Here is a 15933-nt window from a genome sequence, read left to right as displayed (position 1 = left end):
CCTCCAAAGCACTTGATCTTGTCCTCAAACTTCATAAGTGCACTCTCTGTGCCATTTTCTAAATCATTGATGAAGATATTGAACAGAACCGGACCCAGAACTGCTCTCTGAGGGACCCTACTTGATATGCCTTTCCAGCTTGACTGTGACCCACTGATAACTACTCTCTCTGAATGATTTTCCAACCAGTTATACACCCTGTTTATAGTAGCACCATCTAGGTTGTATTTCCCTAGTTTGTTTACAAGATGGTTATGCAAGACAGTATCAAAAGCCTTACTAGAGTCAAGATATACCACATCTACTGCTTCCCCATACCCACAAGGCTTTTACCCTGTCAAAGAAAGCTATTAAGTTGGTTTGACATTATTTGTTCTGGACAAATCCATGCTAACTGTTAATTACGGTCAAATTAACCCAATCATTTTGTGTGCCCAAACTAGGGATCACAAGTAGGACCCAATTTTTCAGAACACTTAGCCTTATAATATAAAATTTTATATGTTCAAAGCACAACTCACATTGACTTCAGTTGCCATGTGTGTGCCCAGCATTTTTACAAATCAGACTCCATGGTCTCAGTTTGGACATCCAGAAAATGAGGAACACACAATTATTTACCTCCTGTGAAAAGTGCAGTTTAAGTGACTTGCCCCACATCACCTAGGGACTCTGTGGCAGCGGTGGGCGTAGAATACAGTTATCCAGGGCATTATTCAATTGCCTTAGCCACAAGACCAACCTTCCTCCTCCTGCTGTCCCCTGCCTCATTCACTACATGCGTTCCCACTTCAGCAGGCAGTACAGGCAGCAGCCACCTTCACTACACAACCCTGATTCATGCCCAGAGCACAGTCCATTCTGTTCATTGAATGGGGCAGGTTCCTGTTTTGTCCCATTGGTTAATTTTATTGCTTGTTTCCATTTTAAAAATGAAATCCCTAATAATTATGTATTAATGTTAATTGAAGGTGCAGGAAACACTGGGAGAGCTCTAGAGCATTGGATTGTCTCATCAGACTCCAGGGTACAGTCACCACTATATAAGAGCCAATGGCCTATCCAAGGTCATAGGACCCAGGGATCCAAAGAGATTTTATATAATGCTGAAGATTCTTTTCTTAGAAAAATGTGTTTTCTACAAGGTCTCTCATCTTTTCTGGTGGGCAAAAGGTTTGACACAAAATGTTGCCACTGTTGCAATGACAAAATTGTAGCAAAATAAATGCAAGTTTCATATTTGTGTGTGTGTGTGTGTGTTTGTATTTGTATAGAGATTACTACATTTTGCAAAACTGTCTGATTTCACAGTGGGAATTGTGTAAAGTTTAAATGGGAATTTTCACACGGCTTTAATAAGTGACTGAAGCGGAAGACAGCAATTTCTTTTTGAAAGCTCATCTCACAGCAACCCATTTCTCAGTTCCAGATGTATTAATGAGGCTTGCCTTGAACCAATCAAATGTACATTATACAGATATTCTTCCATCAGTATGAAGACAGATTAACTGCTTGACATTGAATGTTTGGTTGTGCAGTTGTTGCCAGTAACTGAAGGTTACAGCAGAAACATCTGTCTTCTGGCACCAAACAATTTTCTACCTTGACAGCAGAGGTCCACACTCATATACAAAATACCTATGTTGTCCACATCCTTGGTTGTGCTAATTATTATAAACTTCTTGTGCTGCTATGCTTAATGCTATGACAGCTACCTTTTTTGTGGTTCATGCACTTTTAAGCATATTTCCAGTAACTAAAGCAGACTGAGTCATAGGATGTATTTGGCCAGCACATGGAAACAAGCAGAAAGAGGAGGAAGATATGGCTTCCAATATTTGGTTTATGAGAACATCCTTCCTGTCATCTATATCCGCATTCCATTGACATATGGTTTCAATTCTGCCCTTGCAGTGTGGCTCAAGAAATCTAGTCAAAGCATACACATTCCAGTCAAATACATTTCAGTTTACATTTATTCAAGCAAGAATGGGTACTGTAACAGTTACTGTGCAAGCTTTAGATACTTATTAACATACTCCTCTCAAACATTTTAGATGGTACTGCAAAGTAGTTGTCCTTTAGGTCACTGAAAATGCAACTTTTGATAATGTGTGACAATATATTTGCAATACAAGTTTTCTAAAATGGTTGGGGTTTTAGCTTTTTATCTAGCTGTTTAAAATTGCCATAATTTAAATTAGCATTCTATACAAAATTTGGTCAAAAGACGGAACAAGTACTGAGGAAGAAGACTTGAAAGAATTATTGACATCTGCAAATTAAGACCACCAGTTGTTTTATCTCTTTATTTACATTCAGAGTTTGGGGCTCAAAAGGAACTGTAAGATTCTGGACACAGATTGAGATTGCAAAGGAATTGAGGGGCCTTTTAATAAAGTGGAAACTTGAACAGTACGGTCCACGTTGTCTCCTGACTTGGCTTCAAGAAATTAAGACTCTGAGGGACTTATTCTCTTTTCATTTGTTTTAGTGAAATTCAGGGGTAACTCCATTTATGCCAACAGAATAACCAGAATAACCACACTTCAAATGAAAGGAGAATTAGGACCAGAGACTAGAATGGTTGGGACTTTACTGTGATAGCCAGAAGAGCTTATGATATCAGCACAACATCTGGCACAAAATACAAATCTTGATCTGCAGCTCTAACAGTTATTTTTACTTGTAACTCTTTTCTAAATATTAAAAGTTCTCATTTAATGTGAAACACTTCTAGTGGACATTTACTTTTATTAACACAGGATATGTGTCTGCTACTACAAAGCCTTAACCTATAAGAAATACAATGTGGAAAATTGCCACTAGGCATCATTGATGCTATAGGGTTTAGTTTGATTTTAAAACATCAATAGACAATTATATGGCAATGAGAATTACTACAGTAACATTAGACAGGAGTTCTTACATTAGAAGGAATGTAAACTCTTATAATCTATGGTAGATGCCATCCACTAACTGATGAGAGTTATGAAGAAACTTCCTAGATGGGCAGGTTATGCCATAATTATCCACTGTGAGGCTTCTTTTGATTTCTCTTGAAATGTCTAGCACTACCATGGTCAGAGACAGATTATAAGACTGGGTAGACCACTGGTCTGATCTGGTATTGCAATTCCTATGTCCCATACTAGACACAAGTAAGATGGGAAATCTAGCTGACTGCCTTGACTAAATACAATCATAGAGGTATCATAGAATATCAGGGTTGGACGGGACCTCAGGAGGTCATCTAGTCCAACCCGCTGCTCAAAGCAAGACCAATCCCCAACTAAATCATCCCAGCCAGGGCTTTTTCAAGCCTGACCTTAAAAACTTCTAAGGAAGGAGATTCCACTACCTCCCTAGGTAACGCATTCCAGTGCTTCACCAGACTCCTTATGAAAAAGTTTTTCCTAGCATCCAACCTAAACCTCCCCCACTGCAACGTGAGACCATTACGCCTTGTTCTGTCATCTGCTACCACTGAGAACAGTCTATAGCCATCCTCTTTGGAACCCCCTTTCAGGTAGTTGAAAGCAGCTATCAAATCCCCCCTCACTCTTCTCTTCTGCAGACTAAACAATCCCAGTTCCCTCAGCCTCTCCTCATAAGTCATGTGTTCCAGTCCCCGAATCATTTTTGTTGCCCTCCGCTGGACTCTTTCCAATTTTTCCACATCTTCTTGTGGTGTGGGGCCCAAAACTGGACACAGTACTCCAGATGAGTCCTCACCAATGTCGAATAGCGGGGAACGATCACGTCCCTCGATCTGCTGGCAATGCCCCTACTTATACAGCCCAAAATGTCATTGGCCTTCTTGGCAACAATGGCACACTGTTGACTCATACCCAGCTTCTCATCCACTGTAACCCCTCGGTCCTTTTCTGCAGAACTGCTGCCTAGCCATTCGGTCCCTAGTCTGTAGCGGTGCATGGGGTTCTTCCGTCCTAAGTGCAGGACTCTGCACTTGTCCTTGTAGAACTTCATCAGATTTCCTTTGGCCCAATCCTGTAATTTGTCTAGGTCCCTCTGTATCCTATCCCTACCCTCCAACGTATCTACCTCTCCTCCCAGTTTACTTGCTGAGAGTGCAATCCATGCCATCCTCCAGATCATGTATGAAGATATTGAACAAAACTGGACCCAGGACCGACACTTGGGGCACTGCACTTGATACCGGCTGCCAACTAGACATGGAGCCATTGATCACTACGCGTTGAGCCTGACAATCTAGCCAGCTTTCTATCCACCTTATAGTCCATTCATCCAGCCCATACTTCTTTAACTTGATGGCAAGAATACTGTGGGAGATTGTGTCAAAAGCTTTGCTAAAGTCAAGGAGCAACACATCCACTGCTTTCCCCTCATCCACAGAGCCAGTTATCTCATCATAGAAGGCAATTAGATTAGTCAGGCATGACTTGCCCTAAGTGAATCCATGCTCACTGTTCATGATCACTTTCCTCTCCTCTAAGTAATTCAGTTTGATTCCTTGAGAACCTGCTCCATGATTTTTCCAGGGACGGAGGTGAGGCTGACTGGCCTGTAGTTCCCCGGATCTTCCTTCTTCCCTTTTTTTAAAGACAGGCACTACATTAGCCTTTTTCCAGTCATCCGGGACCTCCCCCGGTCACCATGAGTTTTCAAAGATAATGGCCAATGGCTCTGCACTCACATCCGCCAACTCCTTTACCACTCTCGGATGCAGCACATCCAGCCCCATGGACTTGTGCACGTCCAGCTTTTCTAAATAGTCCCGAACCACTTCTTTCTCCACAGAGGGCTGGTCACCTCCTCCCCATGCTGTGCTGCCCAGTGCAGTAGTCTGGGAGCTGACCTTGTTTGTGAAGACAGAGGCAAAAAAAGCACTGAGTACATGCTTATAAATAAAGCAGATATGTGTCCCAACTGATGAGGGCAAATCTCTTAGACTAGGAGTGATGCTCATGACCAGCTGCTTTGTTTTTAAATATGACTTGTCTTATCTCCTTTAGGGGCAATATGCTGTTTAAAATTTTGTTTGTTAAATCTGTTCACAAACAAGTTTAAAAACATGATCTATTTGCCTAGTCTAGAAATGGACGTATACTAGTTTTACACAGTGTAACACCATTGGCTTTAGTGAAGCTACTCCTCATTCATACTAGTGAAAGTGACATGAAAATCAGGCCCATTGACTGTAGGGAAAAGTATCTATACCATTGCAATTTGTGTGTTTTCAAAAACAAAATTGAAAGGTAGTATAGATATACTGAAATGGATAAATAAAGCAAAGAATCGAGTTTTCATTTACTGAGTTCAATTGTTCAAGAGATTCAAGTATTTTGGAATACAGACAAAATTGGTTTAAATAAGTATGTCATCTTTTGAAAGTATCCTGTGGGCAAAATAGCTATCATTTTCTGGAGTGCAGCCTAACTTCACTCTAATAAAAATGACTCCGAACGTATAAGAAGGAACTGGAGGCTGAAAATTACGAAAACAAACATTTGACCACATTTCAATCTTGCGGTGCAGGATGTGATGGAGAGACACAAAATTACATGAAATCCTGCCAAGGCTTACAGAAATCGGTTAGTTCCTAAAGAACAGGGTGTGCCTCAAAACCATGCGCATTATAGTGCAGTTACTAAACAATAGACTTCAATAATACAAACAAGGTATTCAGCGGTGGAAAGTTTCCACAGTTTAACTCCTTGACAGAACACTGAATTCCTACTTCTGGCAACATATATCACATGTTGGAATTTGTAACTGAAAATCCCTTGATGGAGCTTAACTGTTTTCTAGTACATACTATAGTGCTCTTGATGTCATATGGAACAGTGGCAAAATTCACTCTCCGCCTCCCAGCACTACACACACTCAGTAACAAACTTTTCTTGATTCACACAGTATGTCTATTATCCTTGTCCCCTTGCGCCTGTTATAAAATTAATTAACAGCATGTTTTTTTGGTTTTGCTACTCTGATACTTCAAGACTCCAAATTAAGCTAAAAGGCACACTGAAATTCCCATTTAACCTAAATAAAACTGCTCTTTTAAGATTCCAACACATGAAGGGATCTGCATGTCCTCAGCAGGCAGACTTCTGCTGAAGTCAATTGGACTGCAGGATTCAGCTCTGGCACAGTCCATGGGTAGACTTAAACATTACAAATAAACAACTTCAAGGTGAACTGAAAAGAATTTTATCTGCCATGACCTGAATCCAGAGTACTGTGTTTCTCCTGCAAGATTTAATAATGGCATCATGATTCGAACATCTAAGGCACTTGAAGGGCTGCATTCATTGAATTCTTTACACTACTTGTGATATTAGTAATGTTGTTAGCTGTAGCAGCAGTAACAGAAAACCTGAGCTCAGGGCTTGAGGGACAGGTAAAAGAGGAAGCGAGATTTAATGCATACTAACAACAATTTTACTGGAGCAAACCCTGCCTCTGCGCTGTGAAAGGCCCTACCTGCAATGGAACTAGATTCTTAATTTTTCCATTTTTATGAGGTGAAAAAATGCATATCCTACTTACTAGATGATGATTAATGTTTTACTTGTGATTTGAGGTTGACCTCTACTTAGAAATTTGAATTCAATTAAAATGCACAAAAACAGCATCTTAGTTTATTGTAATTTTATTAGTTAAATCAAACTGCCTTAAATGTGCTAGGTAATGAGAAAAAAAGATTTGCAAAAACATGTTTGTTTAATAAATCAGTTAGTTTTAAATACAAAAGTATTACCTGTAGTTAGTAAATTAAACTAATTGTTCCTGGTCACCATGTCCTTCAAGATTTTAGAACTAGTAGATTTCATCGTCTCATACTTAGTTTTTATTGATAGATTGGAAGAAGAAAATAGATATTTTAACTTTGAATGAATTGTTCAGTTAGTGGTAGAGTTTACATAGTGAAGGGGAGAGAGAGCAGGCAGGCTGAGGGACACCCCTTTCGCAGGAAGGGAGGATGAAGCAGAAAACGCCCATCTGGTTAGAGCTGCTCCCTCTTCCTCCCCTCCTCTCTTATGAAAACGGTATCAGCCCCACCTGCTACTCTGTCTTCTCCCTCCACTCTCCCTGAATAGCTCCTATCTTTTCAGCAATCAAGTGGGAAGGATGGTCTAGTGAAAAAGGCATTGAGCTGGGAATTAAATTCCCAGCTCAGCTGCAGACTTCCTGTGTCTCCTTGGGTAAATCACTAAACCTAGGCTGCAAAATGGGGATAAAACTTCACTACCTCACCAGGCTGTTGTGCTCAGCTAATACAGGAATGAGAGCAATATGAGTACCTAGCTACAGAGACATCTCTGCTGTAGGAGAGGAGGAGCAGGGGACCGATGGCTGCCTTAGGAGCGTCCCCTCCTTCTCTTTTCATCCTTGTCTTGGGACACAGCCTTAGAACGCAGGACAGACACAGACTGAGCCCCAGCGTAGCATGATCTGCATAAAGAGGGAGAGCTCTGAGCCATGTAGTGATAGACAGAACTGGGATTAGACTGCAGCTCTAGCTCTGTATTTAGTGCACTATAGCACATTGCCTTTTTAAAATTAAAATACTGATTCAGTTACTAGTTTGTGAGCACGCAAACAGCTTTCTGCATGTTAGTTAAAGCAAACCAGTTAACATTTAAACTGTATCTGTGGAATTCTTGTCTAGATACAGATGGGCAAATCTCCCACCATGTGTGTAGTGTGTTATCAGAAAGCAAGCTAGCATGGTAGTGTAATGTTTAACAAGTGCTCAGGAGCAGATTTGTCAGAAGAGAAGACACTTTTATTAAATGCAAAAGATCAGCTCAGTCTGAGCCGGTTTAGGCTTCTGGAAACATTGAATTCACAGAAAGCATACTTTGAGTTTCACACATATTAGAATAGTCACTTCCATACTACTTAGTGGTGTGCACACAAACTAGCACCAAAACAACACCTTCACACCTTTTGTTATGTCATGTGAATGTGACTGTGCAGACACTTATTACAGAATAAACATTCTATTTCAAATTTGTCTAAATGGACATAAAAATATTTAGTTAATATGGTGAATGTTTGTGTACAGCAGTACTTAAATTACAGCATCTTATTTGCACAGCCACTATCAAACTAGTAAACTTGCTACCTGTCCTTAAAGCTACAGCCTGGTGGGTAGAAATGTAAGTAAGATGCTGCAAAACTATTGCACTGTGACGCAGTTGTCATTAGTATAGCAATGAGGGTGGAAAGCAATGCAAATGATTTCTTCTTGCTCCAGGAGGATGGGATAGTCTCATGCCCCATGCTGGTGACATTTCACCTAATCTCCAACCTAGTGTATGTGCTGCTGTTGTACTGCTCACTACTGGTTTCTTTGTAATGTTTTGACTGCTCAGACATATTTCAGAGACAGGAAATTCTGCAAGGGTGCAGAATTATAATATTCCTCTTTGTGCAGCTCATACGCTGGTGCTAGTTTCCTAAGCAACAGATGAAGGATAGAATCTCACACATGAAATTCTTTACCAGTTAACTGGGAAGAAATCAATACGTTTCTAGAGAAATGAAATTTGTCTGTGTAGACATTATTTTAAAAACCTATAGGGTGTAGCCCTGGCACCACTGAAGTCAATGAGAGTTTTGCCATTGTCTTCAGCAGGGATCAGGATTTCACCAACAGAATGGAATGATGAATTAGATCCTGAAATTTTCATTGTATTTTTAAACCAACCCTACATAACTGAAAGGCGAAAGATACCCCTGCTGTAGAATTTTATAGGTTATTTTTATATTCTACCATTTTGCCATTTACCAATCTGAGTTCACAGGTAGATTGCCACAGGGTAGAGGTGTTATTAATGCAATGAACAAAAATCATAGCAAGTGACTGGCAATTCTTTTTAAATGTTGTAAATTTTTCTTAAATAGCACCTTTCACTGCAGGATCTCGAAGAACTAAACAAACTGTAATTAATGCTCACAGGCCCCTGTAAAATGTAGTTAAACCATTTTAATCAAGGATTACTAAAGCCTAGTTTACTCTTTTGTTACTATTTATAATTCATTTTTTTTAAATTGAACAAGATAAGGCTATTTTATTACATATATCACTACTCTGTTTAACCACATGCCTTGTTCTTGTTTCCCTGGTCTTCTTTCTTCTATCGCCCTTCATTTGCTTGTTAAACTCACTTCTTAAATTAAAAGGTAAGCTCTTTGGGGCAGAGACCACGTCTTCCTCTATGTTTGTACCACATTTATCACCATGGGACAATGTTTTGGAGCCTTCTCCTGCTAATGTGATACAAATAATAATAATTTACTGGCAGACTAGTAGACTGGGTTACCAAGAAGTCAAGTGATTTTCCTGAGGTCACACAATAAGTCATTAGCAGGAACAGAATTTCTGTGCTGATTTTCAGACTCCAAAACCACTAGACTACATGCAATTGGAGTTAGGCACCTAGATGCCTGTGAAAATCCTACTAGGCACCTATCTGCATGTTTAAGTGCCTAAATACCTTTAAAAATCTGGCCTTTAGAGTCTAGGCTTAGTCCTACTCACTTACTTCATGCAAGTAGCAGGGTTTTGCGTATTATGTAAGCTACTATAACCCTAAACCAAATCCTATCTTTAAAAAAAATAATTGAACTCCGCAGAGCAAAGGAAAGGTGATTTACCTTGTTTGTTTAATTTGAAAATGTATTTTTCTGTATCACATGGTGACCTTTTCTAGCTGCCAGCAATTAGCAAGCACATGTTGACTTGGAATTCGTTATTTACTTAAGCAAAAGTGTGTGGTGATTTGACTCTTGTCCGGAAATTGGCTGACCTATAAGATTTCTCCTTATGTTTCTACTCACAATGAGCTGGCCTCTCCACCACATTATGGTGACCCCAAAGGGAAACAATATAATCTGCTGCATAAACAATGTTTTCAGGATAAACATATTGGTTGATCAAAACATGACTAGTTGTTCCAAGAAGAGGCACTTTATTTTCACATCTGTTAAGCAACTGCGCTGGGGTTGCTGCTTCACTAAGCTTCCGTCCCTTATACACTAGTTTACCTTTTTGTTTCATGTATTAATTTTTTTAAAATGTTTCCTTTTTTCTAGGAAATATATAAAATTGACATGATGTGACTCAGGTGGTACAGTTATTTTTCTCCAATCAGAAATATCCACAATCACAAATCGTGAGCCGGCCAAGTCACTTGGTTGCAGCCCTATGTACATCCATGCAAGGATTCAGTCTGAAGAGGACTTTGAGTTATCCTCAAGGAGCCAGATGGCCTGTTCTGAGGACAAAGCAAACTCATCCAGCACATATGTAAAAAAGAGATTGACAGCAGCCACGGGGGAAAATCAGTAAAACTTGCTGGAGGTAAACGTATCTGTAAACTAGTGGAGTTTTCACCCTGCTGTAAACGGAGGATACACACACTAGATTCAATCCTAACTTACATCCTTTTGAGGGTGTGCCTTTATTACTAATCTAAATAGCAGCAAAACAAGCACAAGTTATGCTTTAATCAAACAAATTTCTAGGCTCAATGCAGGCTAACTGAGTGACGTTTCATCACCTGTGCTATAGGTGACAGATAGGGCAATTTACTGCCTTATCCTTGGGTGATCTTTTTGAATTAAGTTTAGGTAGCTTTGGGGTCCGCTGTATTAAATGAACGGTTTATGTTTTATTGTGGGCCAGGACTGTATGTATCTTCTTGAGGAGGGGTTGAATGCAAATTCCGACCTCCAGATACACAAGAACCCAGCCTTTTGAAGTTATCCTTGGTCTGCTGATTACCTGCTCCTAGAATCTGAAGATCAAAGGCCCAAGCTGTATAAAGGAAATGAACTATTTGTGATTGTGCTCGTTCTGAGCTATGGCTATTATGAATTTGTAACCACACAAAAACCCATTGTGGGTTTTGAAGGACTGACTCCTACCAGAGCCCTTGCTGTAGTTGGGGCAGTGATCTCTGGTAAGCTTATTAGCATGTGGCGGGGGGGGAGGGGGAGAGAGAGAGGGTTCTTTTATTGTTTTTAATGTTTTCTCTGTAATGCTTTCACCTTAAGAATAAATGCGCTTGCTTAGACAAGGTTGTGTGGTAACTTATAACTGCTGACAATTACAACTATTCATGGCCTTAAAAGAGAAAGCAATGTGTGGACGCTGGCCTGTTTAGGCAGTTTGGCTTGCTGGGAATATCATAGCGTAGGCAGGAAACTGTGCTTCCTGGAAAAATACCAGTCATGAGGGAGACGCAGGTCTCTGCCCAAGATAAGTGATGGCCAGAGGAGCCCTGGCTGCACTCCCAGGAATGCAGAGGGGGAATACAGGTGAAGTAGCCCTGCACTGTGACAATATACAGAAGTCCAGATTAGATGATCTGATGATCCCTTCTGGATTTAACCTCTATGAATACATCAGCTTAAGCTTTCTCCCCAAACTTGGCCCTAATGAGTTTTTTTCCCCTACAATACCTCTTTTGTCCTGGCCTCTAGTTCCATCTGCCTGAGAGATGCTCTAGTCTCTTTAATATCCTGTCTGGAGTTATCATAGAATATCAGAGTTGGAAGGGACCTCAGAAGGTCATCTTAGTCCAACCCCCTGCTCAAAGCAGGACCAATCCCCATTTTTGGCCCCAGATGCCTAAATGGCCCCCTCAAGGATTGAACTCACTACCTCAGGTTTAGCAGGCCAATGCTCAATGATGTAAGGTTCAAGCACCTGACATCAGATTGAGTCAATAGAACAACCTGGCTTCCTGTGCAGCATCCTAGAATCTGCCATCCTGTTATAGTATCACAATGCTATCAGGAAGGTTAAAAAAAAAAACAAGACAAAAATGTGATCGAACATTCTATGAGGATATGTGGAGTGTTCCTTTGAGAGAGTAGCAAGAAGTCAGGTAGGAGGATGACAAGGGAAGGTTCTAAGCAGAAGCTCCACAGTGAAGCAGAGAGAAGCATGTATTCTGGGACCAGATTACACCAGCGGTACAGCACAAAGTGACCCCATCACACCAGAGGAACTGGCCCTTGTGTGAGACTGTGTTGAAATTAAGGTTTCTAAGCACCTAGGCTGGTTGGCTATTTAGTGCAGAAAATTCATAGAAACAAAGACAAATTCACCCCTTTGGGTGCAACTCTAGTAAATTCAATGGCATTTCCACAGGGAAAGATTAGGCCCATTGTCAGATCTAATAGGTCAACATAGTTATGCAAATGGAAGACCAAAATAATGTAACCGTGCAGTATATTTTTTGAAAAAGGGGGCCTTCCTTCTTCACTTCAGATTAAATAATTTTAGCATAGTTTGCGTTATTTGCTTTCCTTAATGAAAGACAAGAAATGAATTTAGTATTACTTTCCACTGTAAAGAATTACTCAAGAGCTATAAGATTTTCAACTAGGAAAGGACCATTTTGCCTCTACTGCTTTAAGCAAAATAGATTGTGTAACTTCTAAAGCCAACTTCATCCTAGTACTTCACACATGTTGCATGCCTGTTCAATGCCAAGCAAGACAGAATGGATTTCTGTGCTGTCACTTCAAAAGCTAAATGAGAATCACAAAGTGCCAAAATGAGGAAATGCCCCAACTGTAAATACCTGAAACACAGAGAGAGTAAAAATGTGTGCGGCTTCCAGTCGAGTGTGTTTTGAATTACTGTTCATGATTCAAATGTTTTGTGAACCATTCTAAGTAAGTGGAAGAGACTTGGGAAATAAAACAATATAATTCAGTACAGTAAAAACATGCATACCCTAAGGCAGAAGTACTTTTAGTTTTCTTTGTCATACCCCAGCAGAAATGTTTGCTGTTCTGGTGTGTGTTTGTGGAATAAGATGAGGGACATTTGGACTCAGGGAGGTGATCAGAGTAGTAGAAGATCTTTGGAAGTGTTTCTTGTGCTGGAGCATATGTCCCCTTTTCATTACAAGGGCCACAACCGGTGTCTGCAAAATCTTGAAAAAATTACCTTTACTCCCATAGGAAACTCCCCCTCTTCTTCTCATTTGTATTCATATCATGGAACCTCTCCCATCCAGGATGATATTTCAAATCATTCTCCTGCCTTTTTCACTATGCAAATATAATATGGATTCAAAGTCTGCTGTATGCTCCCAATAGCTGCTCATTTGTTCTTTATTGCCCTATATTGTACCTAAACCTCCAATTGCCAGATGCTGGGACTGGACAACTGCGATGGATCATTCAAAATTCTCCTGTTCTGTTCATTCCCTGTGAAACATCTGGCACTGGCCACTGTCAGAAGACAGAATACTGGGCTATATGGACCATTGATCTGAACCAGTATAGCCATTCTTAAGTTTTTATGTTTTTAATCTTTCCTCTGAAATTCTCCTCGTGCATAAGTCTTGTTGAGTATACTTTTTCACTTAATAGTGTACCTCAGCAATTGCACAGTTTAGCACCGAATGACTAACCCAATATTCCAGATCTGGGAGTTACCTGGGGATGCAGGAAATCCAGGCTTGCCATCCTAATTCATGTATTTAGCCCCCACTAGAGCCAGTAGGAGTTGCAAATATTCACCACCTCACAAGATCAGGCTCCAAGAGAGGAAACAAGTGCTTCTATCACATTTGTGAACCCCATAGCCATTGGCTCTGAGCTTCATAAAGTTCAGTCATTTGCTACGTAAGTACCATCTTCAGAAGAACTGCTCTCAATTAAATCCTCAATCCCTATCTTTGTCTTTTTGGATTACTCATCATGCAACTGTTTTCTCCACAGTTCATCTCTGTGGTTCATACACTGGCTATTACGCTAATTACCAGTAGTAAAATGAGCAGCCACAGCTGTATCTCGAAGAGGGCATTTAAAGTCACTGCTCATTTTGGTGTTGTTATAAGCAAGGGAAGGCCAGTTCATTCTAACCCTTCTTTTTGGTTGATCATAACTTCCCCTAAAAGATTTCTTTTTCAGATGTTGGATCTCAATCCAAATGGGGATTCCTCTAGTAAATTACAGCAAAATCTGTTCAATCATTTTCTTCTGCTGTGATTTTAGTAGTAGTATACTATAGACTAGGTTTTTTTTTTTAAATTGCAGCTTTTATAAGTACAGTGCCTCATATAAATTTTTGCATAATTGAGTATAAAACCCTCCTTAAAACTCTCCTGTGCTAAGAGGCTTACAAAAAACTTTACTATGGTTAGAATGCTGCTATACTGAGACCATTGCCCGCCATGCCGACCAATAGCATCTCATTGTTTCCTTGTGCTGCCCTGTCAGTCTGTCTGTGTCCATCTGTTGTCTCTTGTCTTATACTGAGATTGTAAGCACTTTAGAGCAAGGGTTGCCTTTTTTGTTTGGTGTGTGTACAGCATCTAGCACAATTGGGTCCTTATCCATAACTGGGGTTCCTAGGCACTACGATAATTCAAATAATAATAAAGTATTTCACTGAGAAAACATCATGGTGAATGTGTTATAAATATCTGGATAGATGAACAGATTAAAAGTATGCTACTTTTTAGTATTTTTGTGTATTAGTATATTTCCTTCTATATATGTAGGGAAATAAGCATGTTTTCCCCTTATGAGATCAAATTAAAGAGCTTATCCACACCATTCCACCCACATCACAGTATTGTGCCACAGGCATGCTACACAGCATTTTCCCACTCCCTGAAGGGTGGATATGGGGTTCAGCTACTGTACATTTGCACTTTGTACACTTCTGGAAACCATTTTCCCCCCGATAGTTAAGAGAGATTATAAATGAGGGGTCCTGGTATGTGCTTGACAGAGTCCCACACAGGATCTTTCAGAGCTCTGTTATCCAGGCCTCTGTTGGCCAGAAGTGAATTGTTTCCCTAATACTGTGCATGCTTTTCTTGTGAGTATATAACACTTTTTATACTGCCTTGGGCCTTCTACACACTTCAGTGTGATTCTTCTTAAAGACAGTTATCTTTGATCTACCACAACTCTGTCTTTCAGTAGTGTGTATTTTTAGCCCAAATGGAAGTAAGCCATTCCTTTGCACATAACCACCTTTCCTGTGTTGTTTACTCTCCTACATCTCTGTAAACTACACTGGATTGTTCTTGCTCCCCCAACAGGAACATGTTGTTCATGTGCACTCCTTCCCCTGCTTGTGTTTGTAAAGCCCAATTTTCTCTAACTGCATCATGCCACGCACTATAAATCACATTTGTGTCCCATTTAAAATATAAACCACAACAGACACAGAAGAACAAAAGGAACCACACGCCCAGCGTTTCTGACAAAACTCCCACACATCGATAATTAGAAGCACATAAAACCATACGCAGACTGGAAGAACTCAAACAGCTGCCATGCCTTATGCTCCCTGTCTCAGCCCCCTCCACTTTCAGTTTTGCCACAAAATAGCCGAGAACAGTAAAAAGAGCAGGAGAAGATTAACAAACAATCTGTGAAACAATAGGGATTAAATGAATAATAAAGATTGCCTGACAAACGTACTTTCATGACTCTTTCTGCAATCTTTGTTTTAATTAATTATCTGCATTCGTCTGTACAATATCAACTTTCCCTGTTTATTGCAGAATCTTTCTGATGCACAAAAACTATAAAATGACTAAAATCCATTTTAAAACATCTGTAATATTAAGAATAGTTGCAAGCCTTCTTTAGCACCTTTTGGCTATACAAAATGCATATAGAGGACTCATCATTTGTTCCAGGCACTTTACAGTACAAACAGAAATACTTAACAATCTAAAGCCCTGATCCTGCAAACACTCATGCATTCAAGTAGTCATGACAAACCCAGGGGAGCTACTCATGCATAAAGCTTTTCATGTGCGTTACATGGTTTAAGGGCTAGGGGTTTACAGGCCCAAACTTGCAAACACTACCAAGCACAATGCTCACAACAGTGAATAGTGCTAGTTACTCACATTATTGCTGCAATGCCAATTTAGGCTCCATTCTGCA

The sequence above is a fragment of the Lepidochelys kempii genome, chromosome 5 (assembly GCF_965140285.1).
Source record: "Lepidochelys kempii isolate rLepKem1 chromosome 5, rLepKem1.hap1, whole genome shotgun sequence".
Classification (NCBI taxonomy): Eukaryota; Metazoa; Chordata; order Testudines; family Cheloniidae; genus Lepidochelys; species Lepidochelys kempii.
This window is presented reverse-complemented; position numbering follows the sequence as displayed.